This window comes from Hyperolius riggenbachi, chromosome 2 (assembly GCF_040937935.1).
Source record: "Hyperolius riggenbachi isolate aHypRig1 chromosome 2, aHypRig1.pri, whole genome shotgun sequence".
Taxonomy (NCBI): Eukaryota; Metazoa; Chordata; class Amphibia; order Anura; family Hyperoliidae; genus Hyperolius; species Hyperolius riggenbachi.
This window is the reverse complement of record NC_090647.1, coordinates 475,086,672-475,100,051: the sequence shown is the minus strand read 5'-3', so window position 1 is coordinate 475,100,051 and position 13,380 is coordinate 475,086,672. Positions and strand designations below refer to the sequence as shown.

General features: G+C 44.3%; 1 protein-coding gene across 1 annotated transcript in view; it reads left to right on the top strand.

The window, feature by feature from the left end:
- NLK (nemo like kinase) overlaps positions 1–13,380 on the top strand; it is a 293,044-nt gene that overhangs the window by 126,869 nt on the left and 152,795 nt on the right. The window lies entirely within an intron of this gene.

The window sequence follows — 13,380 nt, the reverse complement described above, 5'->3', positions numbered from 1 at the left end:
TTAACAGTGGCAGATAGCACATCAAAAGGAAAATCGAAAAAATAACCTTAAATAAAAGATAGCAACTGATTTGCATTTCATTGAGTGAAATAAGTTTTTGAACCCCTACCAACCATTAAGAGTTCTGGCTCCCACAGAGTGGTTAGACACTTTTACTCAATTAGTCACCCTCATTAAAGGGACTCCGAGCTCACGAAAAAAAGAAAAGTTGTACTCACCAGGGGCTTTCTCCAGCCCAGTGCTGGTCGGGAGGTCCCACGCCGGCGTCCTGGCTCCTCTCCTTCTCCCCGCTCCGGTATAGCTGACAGGCCGCAGCCCGGGCGACACTCAGTGGAGTGTCGGGCTGCAGCTTCCGCGTATGACGCGGATTACGTCACACGCCGGCCGGCGTGAAAGTACTGCGCATGCGCGATTAAAGCGCGCATGCGCAGTACTTTCACGCCGGCCGCCGTGATGACGCGAGGCGGCCGGCGTGTGACGTAATCCGCGTCATACGCGGAAGCTGCAGCCCGACACTCCACCGAGTGTCGCCCGGGCTGCGGCCTGTCAGCTATACCGGAGCGGGGAGAAGGAGAGGAGCCAGGACGCCGGCGTGGGACCTCCCGACCAGCACTGGGCTGGAGAAAGCCCCTGGTGAGTACAACTTTTCTTTTTTTCGTGAGCTCGGAGTCCCTTTAAGGACACCTGTCTTAACTAGTCACCTGTATAAAAGACACCTGTCCACAGAATCAATCAATCAAGCAGACTCCAAACTCTCCAACATGGGAAAGACCAAAGAGCTGTCCGAGGATGTCAGAGACAAAATTGTAGACCTGCACAAGGCTGGAATGGGCTACAAAACCATTAGCAAGAAGCTGGGAGAGAAGGTGACAACTGTTGGTGCGATTGTTCGAAAATGGAAGGAGCACAAAATGACCATCAATCGACCTCGCTCTGGGGCTCCACGCAAGATCTCACCTCGTGGGGTGTCAATGGTTCTGAGAAAGGTGAAAAAGCATCCTAGAACTACACGGGAGGAGTTAGTGAATGACCTCAAATTAGCAGGGACCACAGTCACCAAGAAAACCATTGGAAACACATTACACCGCAATGGATTAAAATCCTGCAGGGCTCGGAAGGCCCCCCTGCTCAAGAAGGCACATGTGCAGGCCCGTCTGAAGTTTGCCAATGAACACCTGAATGATTCTGTGAGTGACTGGGAGAAGGTGCTGTGGTCTGATGAGACCAAAATAGAGCTCTTTGGCATTAACTCAACTCGCTGTGTTTGGAGGAAGAAAAATGCTGCCTATGACCCCCAAAACACCGTCCCCACCGTCAAGCATGGGGGTGGAAACATTTTGCTTTGGGGGTGTTTTTCTGCTAAGGGCACAGGAAAACTTAATCGCATTAACGGGAAAATGGACGGAGCCATGTATCGTGAAATCCTGAACGACAACCTCCTTCCCTCTGCCAGGAAACTGAAAATGGGTCGTGGATGGGTGTTCCAGCACGACAATGACCCAAAACATACAGCAAAGGCAACAAAGGAGTGGCTCAAGAAGAAGCACATTAAGGTCATGGAGTGGCCTAGTCAGTCTCCGGACCTTAATCCAATAGAAAACCCATGGAGGGAGCTCAAGCTCAGTTGCACAGAGACAGCCTCGAAACCTTAGGGATTTAGAGATGATCTGCAAAGAGGAGTGGACCAACATTCCTCCTAAAATGTGTGCAAACTTGGTCATCAATTACAAGAAACGTTTGACCTCTGTGCTTGCAAACAAGGGTTTTTCCACTAAGTATTAAGTCTTTTATTGTTAGAGAGTTCAAAAACTTATTTCACTCAATGAAATGCAAATCAGTTGCTATCTTTTATTTAAGGTTATTTTTTCGATTTTCCTTTTGATGTGCTATCTGCCACTGTTAAAATAAACCTACCATTGAAATTATACTGTTCTGAGACTTTTCATTTCTTTGTCATTGGACAAACTTACAAAATCAGTGAGGCGTCAAATAATTATTTCCTCCACTGTATTTCCTTTAACAATGCAGATTGCCTGGCTGTCCTGCTAAGCCTCTACCTCTAATACTTTTTAGCCACAGACCCTGAACAAGCATGCAGATCAAGTACTCTGACATCTGACAAGAGTAGCTGCGTGCTTGTTTCAGTTGTATGATTTAGGCACTACTACAGCCATAGAGATCAGCATGACTGTCAGGCAACTGATGTTGTTTAAAAGGAAATAAATATGGCAGCCTTCATATCCCTCTCAGTTCAGGTGTACTTTAAATGGGGGGAGGGGGGGGGGGGCTTGCTCCTAAAGACTAGAGTTCCCAGCAGGACCAGGATACCTGTCACCATTCCAGGTCTTGGTTGTCTGTTGAGCACATGGATGTTCTGCTGGGGACTGACAAGAGCCTGGTTTCTCAAAACCAATACTGCACACAAGTGCACTGTATGTCTCCAGTGTATGTACAGGAAGATCCTCCGTATCTGTCAAAGGAGGGATTGTCAGATAAGTGTGCTTGCCGGGTGCTTGAGAAGTCAAGCAACTGTGAAGCAAAAGTGGCTTGCTAGACCTCAGGGCACCGTCTTCTACACTGCAGCTTTCCTGCGCTCTCAGTGTACAGCTCCCTAAGCGTGCATGTGGCCCGATGTGGGTCAGGTGACATGCCATACATGGACGCAGGAAAGCTACTGGGAGCTACAGGAACTGTACAAGACCAAGTACCAGTAAGTCTTTCCAGCTGCACAGAACTCTGCAAAAGGCTAAAGATCCACCCCTGTCCTCTCCTTCAGGCATGCCGGTTGGTTGAGACTGTCGGATGCCTGACTTCTGGAATAACTGGGTTTTACCGTTGGTGTTTTCATATCACACTGCAAGTTTTATAGTTCTGAACTGCATCTTTACAGTAATATTATATATTAATGGTTGTTTTTTAAATTGCCAGTAAAAGTCAACTTTGTGGTTAATCATAAATGTGCAGGATTATGGCTGCATTACGGAGTTATAAAAAGTAGTGTGATATTTAATAGTTTTGTTTACAGCCAATTAAAGCCAAGTATTCTCTCAAAAAAGGAGTCAAACTTTTTCCATGAGGCCTTTTGGTTTTGGCAGTAGGGAACCTGGTTTAGGGATGCTATTGCTTTATCATTTTAATTGTAGGTATAATGCAACTGTTAGGCCCCATTCACACTTACAAAACGCCGGCGATTCTTGCCGGCGTTTTGCAGGAGTGATTATTTTCGCGATTTCACGTGGAAAAATCACTGAACACTACGGCAATTTTACCGCGATCGCTTCTAGCGGTTCTATAGCACTGAAACGCGATCGCCGGGAAATTGCCTGAAAATGGTGGAGGCGACGCGTTTGCCGCAAATCGACCATGTAAGAATGGGCCCATAGGGTTTCATTATGCTAGCGCTTTTAAAAAGTGCTAGCGTTTCAGCGTTTTGCTGAAATCGCGGCACAACGCTCTAGTGTGAATGGGGCCTCACTAGTTCGCAGTCTGGTTTAGCTTGGTGCCTTAAAATAGGGTTTTGAGAGAGATTGTAATGAATAATGTTGGCTGCACATGGGTTTGGTGGGGAATTATTGGTTAAGGGCCTTGCCTCTGACACAGGGTTTGAATCTTAGCTCTTCCTGTTCATTAATCCAGCACCTATTCAGTAGGAGTCCTTGGGCTAGACTACCTAACACTGCTACTGCTTATGGAGTGTGCCCTAGGAGGCTGCAGCTTAAGTCCGCCAGGAGAAATGTTTTGTCTTGGTGGGGAATTCATGTTGTATGCTCTGCATGCTGTTTAATTCATTACAGGGGTACATAAGCAACTGCAGGACTGTTGGGGGGGGGGGGCACTGTAGCACATGTTGCTTGACAATGTACATGTACCATACCTAAATATATCCAGAGATTGGATATAAGAAAACGGATATGCTCAGCTTGGTGAGCAGTGGAGCAAGTATGGAAACACAGGGACACTGTCCATATGCCTTAATAACGAATGGTTGCACTAGCGGTGCACACATTGACCCTCAGACCGCCAGCAATTTTTACAAAAAAAGGCTACATGCCAGTGCCAGCTATGTTTTTAAATTGTTTGTCTTGCCAGAATGTGCCTACAGACATCGGCGACAGCCGAAAGTAGATGTCCGTGGCGTATGGATGCAAAAACACAAACACAGCAGTCTTGGGGTTAAATGTACTACAAAGAGATTTAAATGAATCCTGTTGGCTCAAGAGAATCCCTTTCTGAGAGCTGTGTGCACTATTTACTTACTGTAGGATATGAGTAGTTTAAAGCATAGGTTCTCAACGTGTGGTACGCGTACCCCAGGGGGTACTTCTGAGGGTTCTAGGGGGTACTCGGGCTTGATTATACTTAACCAAAAATAACAAATTTAGAGTTTTAGAAAATGATAAATCTTATTTAAACAGCACCAAATTAGTATTTTAGCTAATTAAAAGCAATAGTAAATGCTTGGAAATGGTGTAGAACCAATTATAATGTACTACGATTGAATATATATTTGTCAAGGGGTACGTGTGATAATGTTTACCATGCTAGGGGGTACTTGGTGAGTACAGAGTTTTAAAAGGGGTACATACCAATAAAATGTTGAGAAACACTGGTTTAAAGTATCCATACAGCCTCTGCACATCATTGGGTGTCAAACAGCCATTCCTGCATTTCATCACTACTTTTAAATTCACCTTCAGAAGGTGTTTCTACAACTTACGCTGTGTTAACAGGAATGAACAGTTTCCTTCAGGCAGATCTCAATGGTTATTTTAACCAGTTCAGGACCACAGACGTGAGAATCTACGCCGCATCTGCAGTTCTCTGTGGTGTAGATTCTATGCCATGGCTTTCTATGATCCCAAGCCGATCCCTGCTCGCAGTGGCTGCAGACTCAGCTGTCATGTGACAGCCAAGCCGAGCTTCCTCCTATGGGTAATGCACCAGTTTCATTGGCTCCATTCCAGGTGATCACTGTGAGCCAATCAGTGACTGAAAGGCATTATGTAAAAAAGGGACTAAAGCAATGGGTTTATCTCACTCTACAAATCTGCCTCTAGTGGAGATAAATGATATGCCAATAACTTCAAGCTGATGCAACTTTTTATTTAATTTTAAGCAGTTTGGAAGTGGAACAGGCAAAATAATCACCTCCTGGATTGTTCCATTTCCAAGCTACCGGTACATAGATGCTACCGGTACATAGAGTTGCATAGATTTCAGACTTTGTATCAACTTAAATGTATTAACCTCCCATTGAACATTTTGAGGCTCTAATTACATGAAGAAGTTTTAATGCTGACTAGAAACTGCATTTTAAGAAATATTTAGCGTTTTCAGTGCAAATAACTTTCAAGGACTGAAAAGTAACAGGCATAAACTACATATTTCACTGAAATGTGCAGAACTCCCCTTAAACACAGTTTGTGTCACTGTTCTCTGCAAAATGCCTTATATTGCCTTCTACTTTCTTCTATCTGTGATGTCTTTCTGTGTTGAGTGCATACTGTTGTGCTCATTTTTTATTAATTTGTTTTCAGTCTTACTCAGTCTCCAGATTCCTATTTTTCTAAGTTAGTAGTGCCACTTTTTGCTTTTGTAATATTGACGAGTAGCAGCTGGACTGTTATCTGCATAAAACTGTTGCTTTAACACATTCTCCCCCATTTGGTGTATAAATGAAGGCGCTGGCTTCATAGACTGGAGCATTGCCTCTGACGTCCCATCTTTAGTCATCAAACTCTTGTCACTGGTGAGAGAGAAACTTTTAGAGGCTATTAATATGGGTCTGTTGGGCAAGGCAGCATTTCTTCGGCTCCCACCCTTTTTTGATATGGCAGGCTTGTCAGCACACCCATAAAGTAATTAGTATTTCCATAGACAGCATATTAAACGAAACCAAACATACATCATCGAATGTGACGTTCATGAATGTTTTGTATCACAAAGCTGGCTAATAGCTGTCTAAAGCCTGTCTACTCGTTCCAATGTAAATACACTAACTGATTACACTATTGTTTGGGTATTTTTTTTCTTTAAAGAGAACCCGAGGTGGGTTTGAAGAATGTTATCTGCATACAGAGGCTGGATCTGCCTATACAGCCTAGCCTCTGTTGCTATCCCAAACCCCCCTAAGGTTCCCCTGCACTCTGCAATCCCTCATAAATCACAGCCACGCTGCTGACAAACAGCTTGCCAGAGCTGGCTGTGTTTATCTCTATAGTGTCAGTCTGCTGCTCTCCCCGCCTCCTGCAGAACTCCAGTCCCCGCCTGCATCCCTTCCCTCCCTGCTGATTGGAGTGAAGGGACGGGGCAGGGACCAGAGCTATGCAGGAGGCGGGGGAGCAGCTGAGACTGACACTACAGATGTAAACACAGCCTCACAGCACGGCTGTGATTTATGAGGGATTGCAGAGTGCAGGGGGACCTTACTGGGGTTTAGGATAGCAACAGAGGCTGGGCTGTATAGGCAGATCCAGCCTCTGTATGCAGATAACATTCTTTAAACCCACCTCGGGTTCTCTTTAAGCGACTACAGATATCACATGTGGTGGCTTAGTAATCAAAGTCCCTGAATGTTAATTCCTTCCCGACCACCTAACACTGATAGGTGTCGGGAAGGTGGCTCCCCGGCGATCTGCATCAAGTCATGGGGAGTGTTTTGCAGGGGATCGCGCCCGCCGATGCGTACGCATCATCGCTTGAGTGACAGAGCTCTGCTCCATCACGTCTGTCAGCGGTGATCGCCGCTTGCAGTCTGAAAAGATCGCAGTGCTGTACTGGGGACAGCCCTGTCACTGCCGCAGATTGACGCTAGTTGGCTGTATACCTTTTTGGCTGCCACTCAGTGCCGCTCCCCCGCCTCCTCTATAAGCGCGGCTGTCCCCTGGAGAGGCTCCGAACGTAATCCCCCTCTAATAGGCTGATGCCTATGAGAGAGGATCACCCTGATTGGCTGTCGAAGAGAGGGGAAGGGGGGGGGGGAAGAAAAATAAATGAAAAAGTAGACCATTTTATTAAACATAGAATTACAAATTTATTTAAAAACCAAAACCCTGCTGCAGCGATCACAGCCCACCAACAGAAACCTCTGTTGATGGGCAGAAAAAGGTGGGGGGTTGTGTGCCAAGTTATATGGCTCTGCAGTGAGCTATCAGCGCGAAAATTTAAAACAAACAATGGGGGGGGGGGGGGGGGAGGAGGAGGAACAAGAGCATTGGCAGATAGATGGCCTATAGCCTTGCACTGCATTGAACAGTGCCACTCTGCAGTTCGATCGATTTTTCAATAGATTCCCTGCTGGAATCTATTGGAAATGAATGTGCAGTGTATGGTAGGAAACTACACCTTTTTAAATCTATTCTTTTCTAAATTGATTGCTTTGGGACATTGGATGGAAATCTGTGTTTGGTCAGCTTTACCTTTTGCCTAAAAGTTTGTTACAACTTGTCACAACAAAACTGATTTTTAATTAAACCTTGATCACCTAAATGAGTTAAAAGACAAAAACCCTTATTGAAGGTGCAGCCTTGTAATTGTTTTTTAGTATTTATATTATGCTGACATCTTCCACTCTGCTTTTTATGTAGTGTGTGTATATAATGTATGTCAACTGTCCCTCAGATGACCACACAATCCAATACCTACCATAATCAATGCCACAGAATATGTTGCAGTTTATAAATCAATAATAATAATAATCATCACTGTGTTGTGTTGGCATTGTAGTCATTTGGGGGGGGGGGGGGGGGGGCAATTAACCCATCTATGCAGTTTTTGGGCTGTGGGAGGTAACCGGGTTACCCAGAGGAAACCTGCAACTATGGGAAGAGCATAGAAACTCCATAGAGATAGTCTCTTGGCTACTGGGACACCAGTGCTGCAAGAAGACGGCCTTCCACTATGCTCACTATTCCATGCGGTTGCACAAGCACTCATTTACTCACCTTTCACATACCCTGATCTGCTATGGCCCAAGCAAGTGTGGCTCACAAACTCATTGCAAACTGACATTTCACTTCCCATTACCAGACATTTTTATTCTTCTAAACCCTGACCCCATTTGTTGAGTCACTTTTTTGTCAGTGAAGAATGTGCTGCAGATCTTTCAATTGGTTTTACTTCTCTGACTTTTAAAACTGCATTTTGCTGTTATGACACCTGTCACAATGTGTCTGCTGCTTGTGCTGCTGATGGGGTTGTCTCCACTTCCTGTCACAATGATGGCGTCAGCATAGAGATAGAATCTGCTTAGTAGGGAGACCGATCTCAAACACTGACAGAAGGGTCTTTCTGCAGACTGGTCCACCTCAGCAAAGTCCACATTACAAGGGGTTATGGCACTGTATTTCTGTATAAGCCATATAAAAACAACAAACAGCAGATTCAGAATACAATTCCAATGATCATCAATTGTCCTTCAATTAAAAAGGAATGTTCTCATTAATGTGCTGGCAGCAGGAATTGTGTAGTATTTATATATAGCGCTGACATCATCAGTCCCATCGGTTGTAGACTAACGGGGGAGCCAGCGCAGGAATGACAGGATCAGGAGAGGAACAGGAAGGCTCTAAGACCCAGAGCTTTCTCTCTCCTTGGGTATCTGTTTTTGTTTTTAATAATTTCACTTCGGCCTCCCTTTAATGCAGGGGTGTCAAACTCAAATACAAAGTCGGCCGAAATTGAGCTCTGGGACCAAGTTGTGGGCCGACCTCAATGCCTAGTAGCCATCTCTCTCCCTTATAAAGTTCTCCGGTGTCTAATAGCCCCACCTCCATCCCCTATACAATTCCCTGATGTTTAGTTGTCCTCCCTGACCTATACAGTTGCCTGGTGTTTAGGGGCCCCTTCTTCCCCTATACAGTTTCCTAGTGTCTAGAGGCCCCCTTCCCTCTCCTTTACAGTTCCCTGGTATCTAGTGCTGCCCCCCTCCCCATATGGTTTGCCTGGTGTTCTAGGGCTTACCCTACAATATAGCTTCTCTTGTGGTCTAGAGTGGGCCAAATATAATGCAAAGTGTGGTAACAACCTGAGGGCCAAATCTGATGGCTCTGAGGGCCAGATTTGGCCCATGGGCCAGAGTTTGACATGGATGCTTTAAAGTGACACCAAGGTGAAAACGAACATGATGAATTGTATGTGTAGTACTGATGATTAATAAAACATTAATAGCAAAGAAGTCTCATATTTTTATATTCAGTGTTATAGCTTTTTTTTTTTTTTTTTTTTATAACATTGCATCATTCTCTAATTGCTGTTTACAATCACTTTGTATTTTAAACTATGAAGCAGAGCAGAGCTAATGACTCTTTGAAATGCCCCTGCAGTAAAACCTTATCTAAAGTTGTCTTTCACGGTTTCTTTGATGTATAAGTGCTTCAGAAAATAGCACTGTCTCCGAACCCAAGTTGGGTCAGGGAGCTCCTAGAAGCTCTTCTGCATAGATAACAGTTGAAGTTTTGTAACTCTTCCTGCACTGGAAACAATGAGACTCATATCATTGTACTAGACATCCGTGTTCTCCCCAGAATTTGTTTCCAGCCGGGTGGCATGAAAAAGTACCCGGATGGCATGAAAAAGTAGCCGGGTGGGGCGAGATGAAAATGCAGGGCAACTCTGCTTACAGCATAGGAGGAGGTGAGGAGCTGAGCCGATGACAGCCGGGTGGTCACCAAATCTAGCCGGGTGGAGCACCCGGCTAAAAGAGCCTGGGGAGAACACTGGACATACAATTTATTATGTCATAAGTTTATTTTCACTTCAGCTTTCCTTTAACCTCCTGGGCGATACAATATCGCCAGGGGGCAGCGAGGCACTTTTTTTAACTTTTTTTAATCATGTAGCTAGCCTAGCGCTAGCTACATGATAGCCGCTGTGCATCGGCATCCCCCCACCCCTTTCGATCGCTTCCGGCGATCAGAGCAAACAGGAAATCCTGTTTGGCTTCCCCCGACACCATGGCGACGATCAGGATGACTTCAACGACGTCTGTCAGAGGGAGTCCCGATCTACCCCTCAGCACTGCCTGGCACTAATTGGCCAGGCTGCACACGGGGTTGGGGGGGGGGGGGGCGGCACGGCGGGTAGCGGCGAATCAGCGCGGACCGGCGGCGATCGGTATATACACGCAGCTAGCAAAGTGCTAGCTGCCTGTAACAAAAAAAAATATGCAAATCGGCCTGAGAAATCCTCCGTGGCGGCTTACCCCGAGCTCAGTTCGGGATTATCGCCTAGAGGGTTAAAGGGGCCAGAGCCTTCGTTACCAAAGTAGTTAAAAACCTAAAACTTTGCAATGACACTCCCTGGACTTCTGTCATCGCAGATTTATTTTAATTTGTTAATTTGCAACTTATAAAAGCAGTGTGTTTTTCTGACTAATTGTCTATATCCGCTGTTCCCGACATCAGCTCTCTAATGAGCTGCAAATAATTTCGGTTTTAAGGGCATCCTTATTCATCAATTAAGCTGCATCTTCTAGATGGTATTAGGCCTTTCTGGCTTCCCTTCATCGCTGTGCATGTTTAGTCAAACACCAGGGAATTACTCATAAGAAATAAGCCTGCTTTGGAAAGAGAATTATGAAAAAATCAATACAGTAATCTGAGGTAAAGGAGAACACATGACCCGCGCTGATTTTATGTGTAGTTATAGACATCTGGTTTCTCAGCACACCAATCTTCTATAGTATATTTTACTGTGTGAAATTCTGCTTTATTGCCTTTTGATGGTGCATATGCTTTTATAGCCTGTGGTGCGGAGTCATGGGCTGCTCTTAATAGATGTTAGCTAGCAAAAGCATGGCCTTTCGCTGTGCAGTAAAAAGGTGGAAGAGAGAAAAGATCACCTTTTTATTGACATTTGTATTCTAGTCTACATTTTACTGTTCAGCGAGCAGCAATGCTTTTTGGTACTATTGTATAAAACTACAAAAAGTGTTACCAATCAGGGCAGGGTGTGTAAAGAAATCTGCTGCTCAGTGACTCATCCAAATGCTGCTGTGCCCAGTGCCAGAGGCCTTTTGTTAGCCCCTGTGGTGCTATTCCTCGGCACTCGCTACCACGGCAATTATCCTGCTCATTTGTAGTTTTACCTTTTCCTCTGGTCATCATTACTGATATTTACATAGCATGTCTATGTAGGTGTAATGGCAGCCCTGGATATAACTAAAGCTAGCCCTGCACGGTTTCATAGCAGCCTGATATGGCAAGTGATTGATCCCCTCCTGATCTGAAATTGATCTGTTAGTGATCGGTTCTTTAACACACTATCTGTCCACATAATTTTGATTTCAGTCAAAATTTCATTGAGAATTGGCTTAATCATAAGGTCCCTTTCACACTATAGGGCAAGGGCGCAAACGTGATTTCATGAACTTTTTTCCCAATGCACAGCATGCTCAGTGAGATACATAGAAGTGTACCCAAGGCTACATGATGAGAAAAATATGCATGCACAATGCTGTACATTAGTAACTGAGCTGTGTTCCTTTCTTCTTTTACTGTCTGAGTTGATCTTCAGGCAATTTCTCACTTGTTGAATTATGTCTGATTATTGCGCAGCCCTCACTGATGAGGAATTACAGCCATAAAACATTTTCTTGGCAGAGAACTTCTTTTAAATACAGGGGATGGATAGAAAGTTCAATATTTATGTATGAGAGACTGCCCTTGTGCAAAGACAATAAAACATTAACATATTAAAATCTACGTTGTAAATGTTTAAACATAATTTAAAAAAGGCAGACATTGGTGGTCAAAATACAATCCAACCCGACCTGTGCATCATCTTCTAAGATGTTACTAGATGCCTTTATCGCAACATAGGCAATGTGCATGTGGAATATCACAGATTCTTTGTATATGTATCCATTGCATGAGGAAAACAATTGTAAATAGAAATTTGGCTGACGTGATGGTGCAGGCAATTTTTTGAATGTAGTGTGCATGCAGTACACAGCAAAAGTTTTCTGAATAATTCTATTGTTGTGAGGGCAGCTTTGTGACTACAAGGTGAAAGTGACATGACCATCTATAGTCATATCTGCAGGAGATGTGAATGCTGCAGGTGGTCATATAAGACTTTTTGGGACATAGATTTGTTTTCTACTGGCAAAAGGTAGGCACCAACAAAATTAGAGTGCTTGCTCCTGGCCTGGGAAAATCTGAAGTACCGTATGTACATTCTAATTCCATTTTATCTCACAGAAGGGTGTGTTATGTTGCCAGCCTTTTACCTGCTTAATTGGCAAGAAGTGGACACTTCCCTCATTACATTCACAGAGATCAACTTGTCAGTCAATTATCCAATTCTCTGTTTGGACTCTTGAAAAGGTGTGGAACACACTGAATAAAAAGTGCAAGGGCTAAAAAGGGCCAGCTTGATGGCAAGATAGTTGGGTTAATGGGAACTTCAGCCTAAACAAACATACTGTCATTAAGTTACATTAGTTATGTTAATTAAGATAGGTAATATAATCTCTTACCCACCCTGTTTCAAAAGAACAGGCAATGTTTGATTTCATGAGTGCAGCCATCTTTTTCATGGGGGCAGCCATCTTTTTGGTTGAAAGTGACAGGGAGCATGAGACAGTTCCAACTCTCCTTTGTCCTGATCACCCCTTCCAGCTGCGCGTGCTAGGCTTCAAATCTCAAATTCAAAATTAAAAAAAATTGCACCAAAACAGCAGAATGAGAACAACATCATCAGAAATCCCATCATGCTTTGTACAGCATCAGGGGGAAAATGCCCGGGCAGTTTTCCTCTGTGCAGCTAAACATGAGGCTTGGGTAAGAAAAACAAAGTTCTGATGCCGTGAAACTGTTAAAGAAACACCAAGTCTTTTCAGTGCTGCTGAGTAGATTTTTAGTCTGGAGGATCACTTTAAACAATGTACGGTGATCCCAGTATGCAGTGGCTAGTACAGGCAAGGGCAAACTTGGCCCTCCAGCTGTTAAGGAGCTACAAGTCTCACAATGCATTGCAGGAGTCTGACAGCCACAGTCATGACTCATAAAGACAAATGCATTGTGGGACTTGTAGTTCCATTAAAGCCAGAGGGGCAATTTTGCCCATGCCTGGGCTAGTATCTATGTATCTACGCAAATAGTGCACTTCTCTTACGTTAGACTGGCTCCGATTGACTTAAGTGATGGGACCCGGTTCACAAAGCTGCAGACAGCTGAGGTCAACGGCGTGGGAGCGATCCGAGTGGATGTGGCTGGAGGAAGCCCCAGGTATTTATAAATCTTTGTTTCAGCTCTGGTACACTTTAAAGCACATCTGAACTGAGAGGGATATGTAGACTGAAATATTTGTTTCATTTTAATTCAGATTGCCTGGCTGAACTTCCGCCTCTAATTCATTTGGCCATACACCCTGAACAAG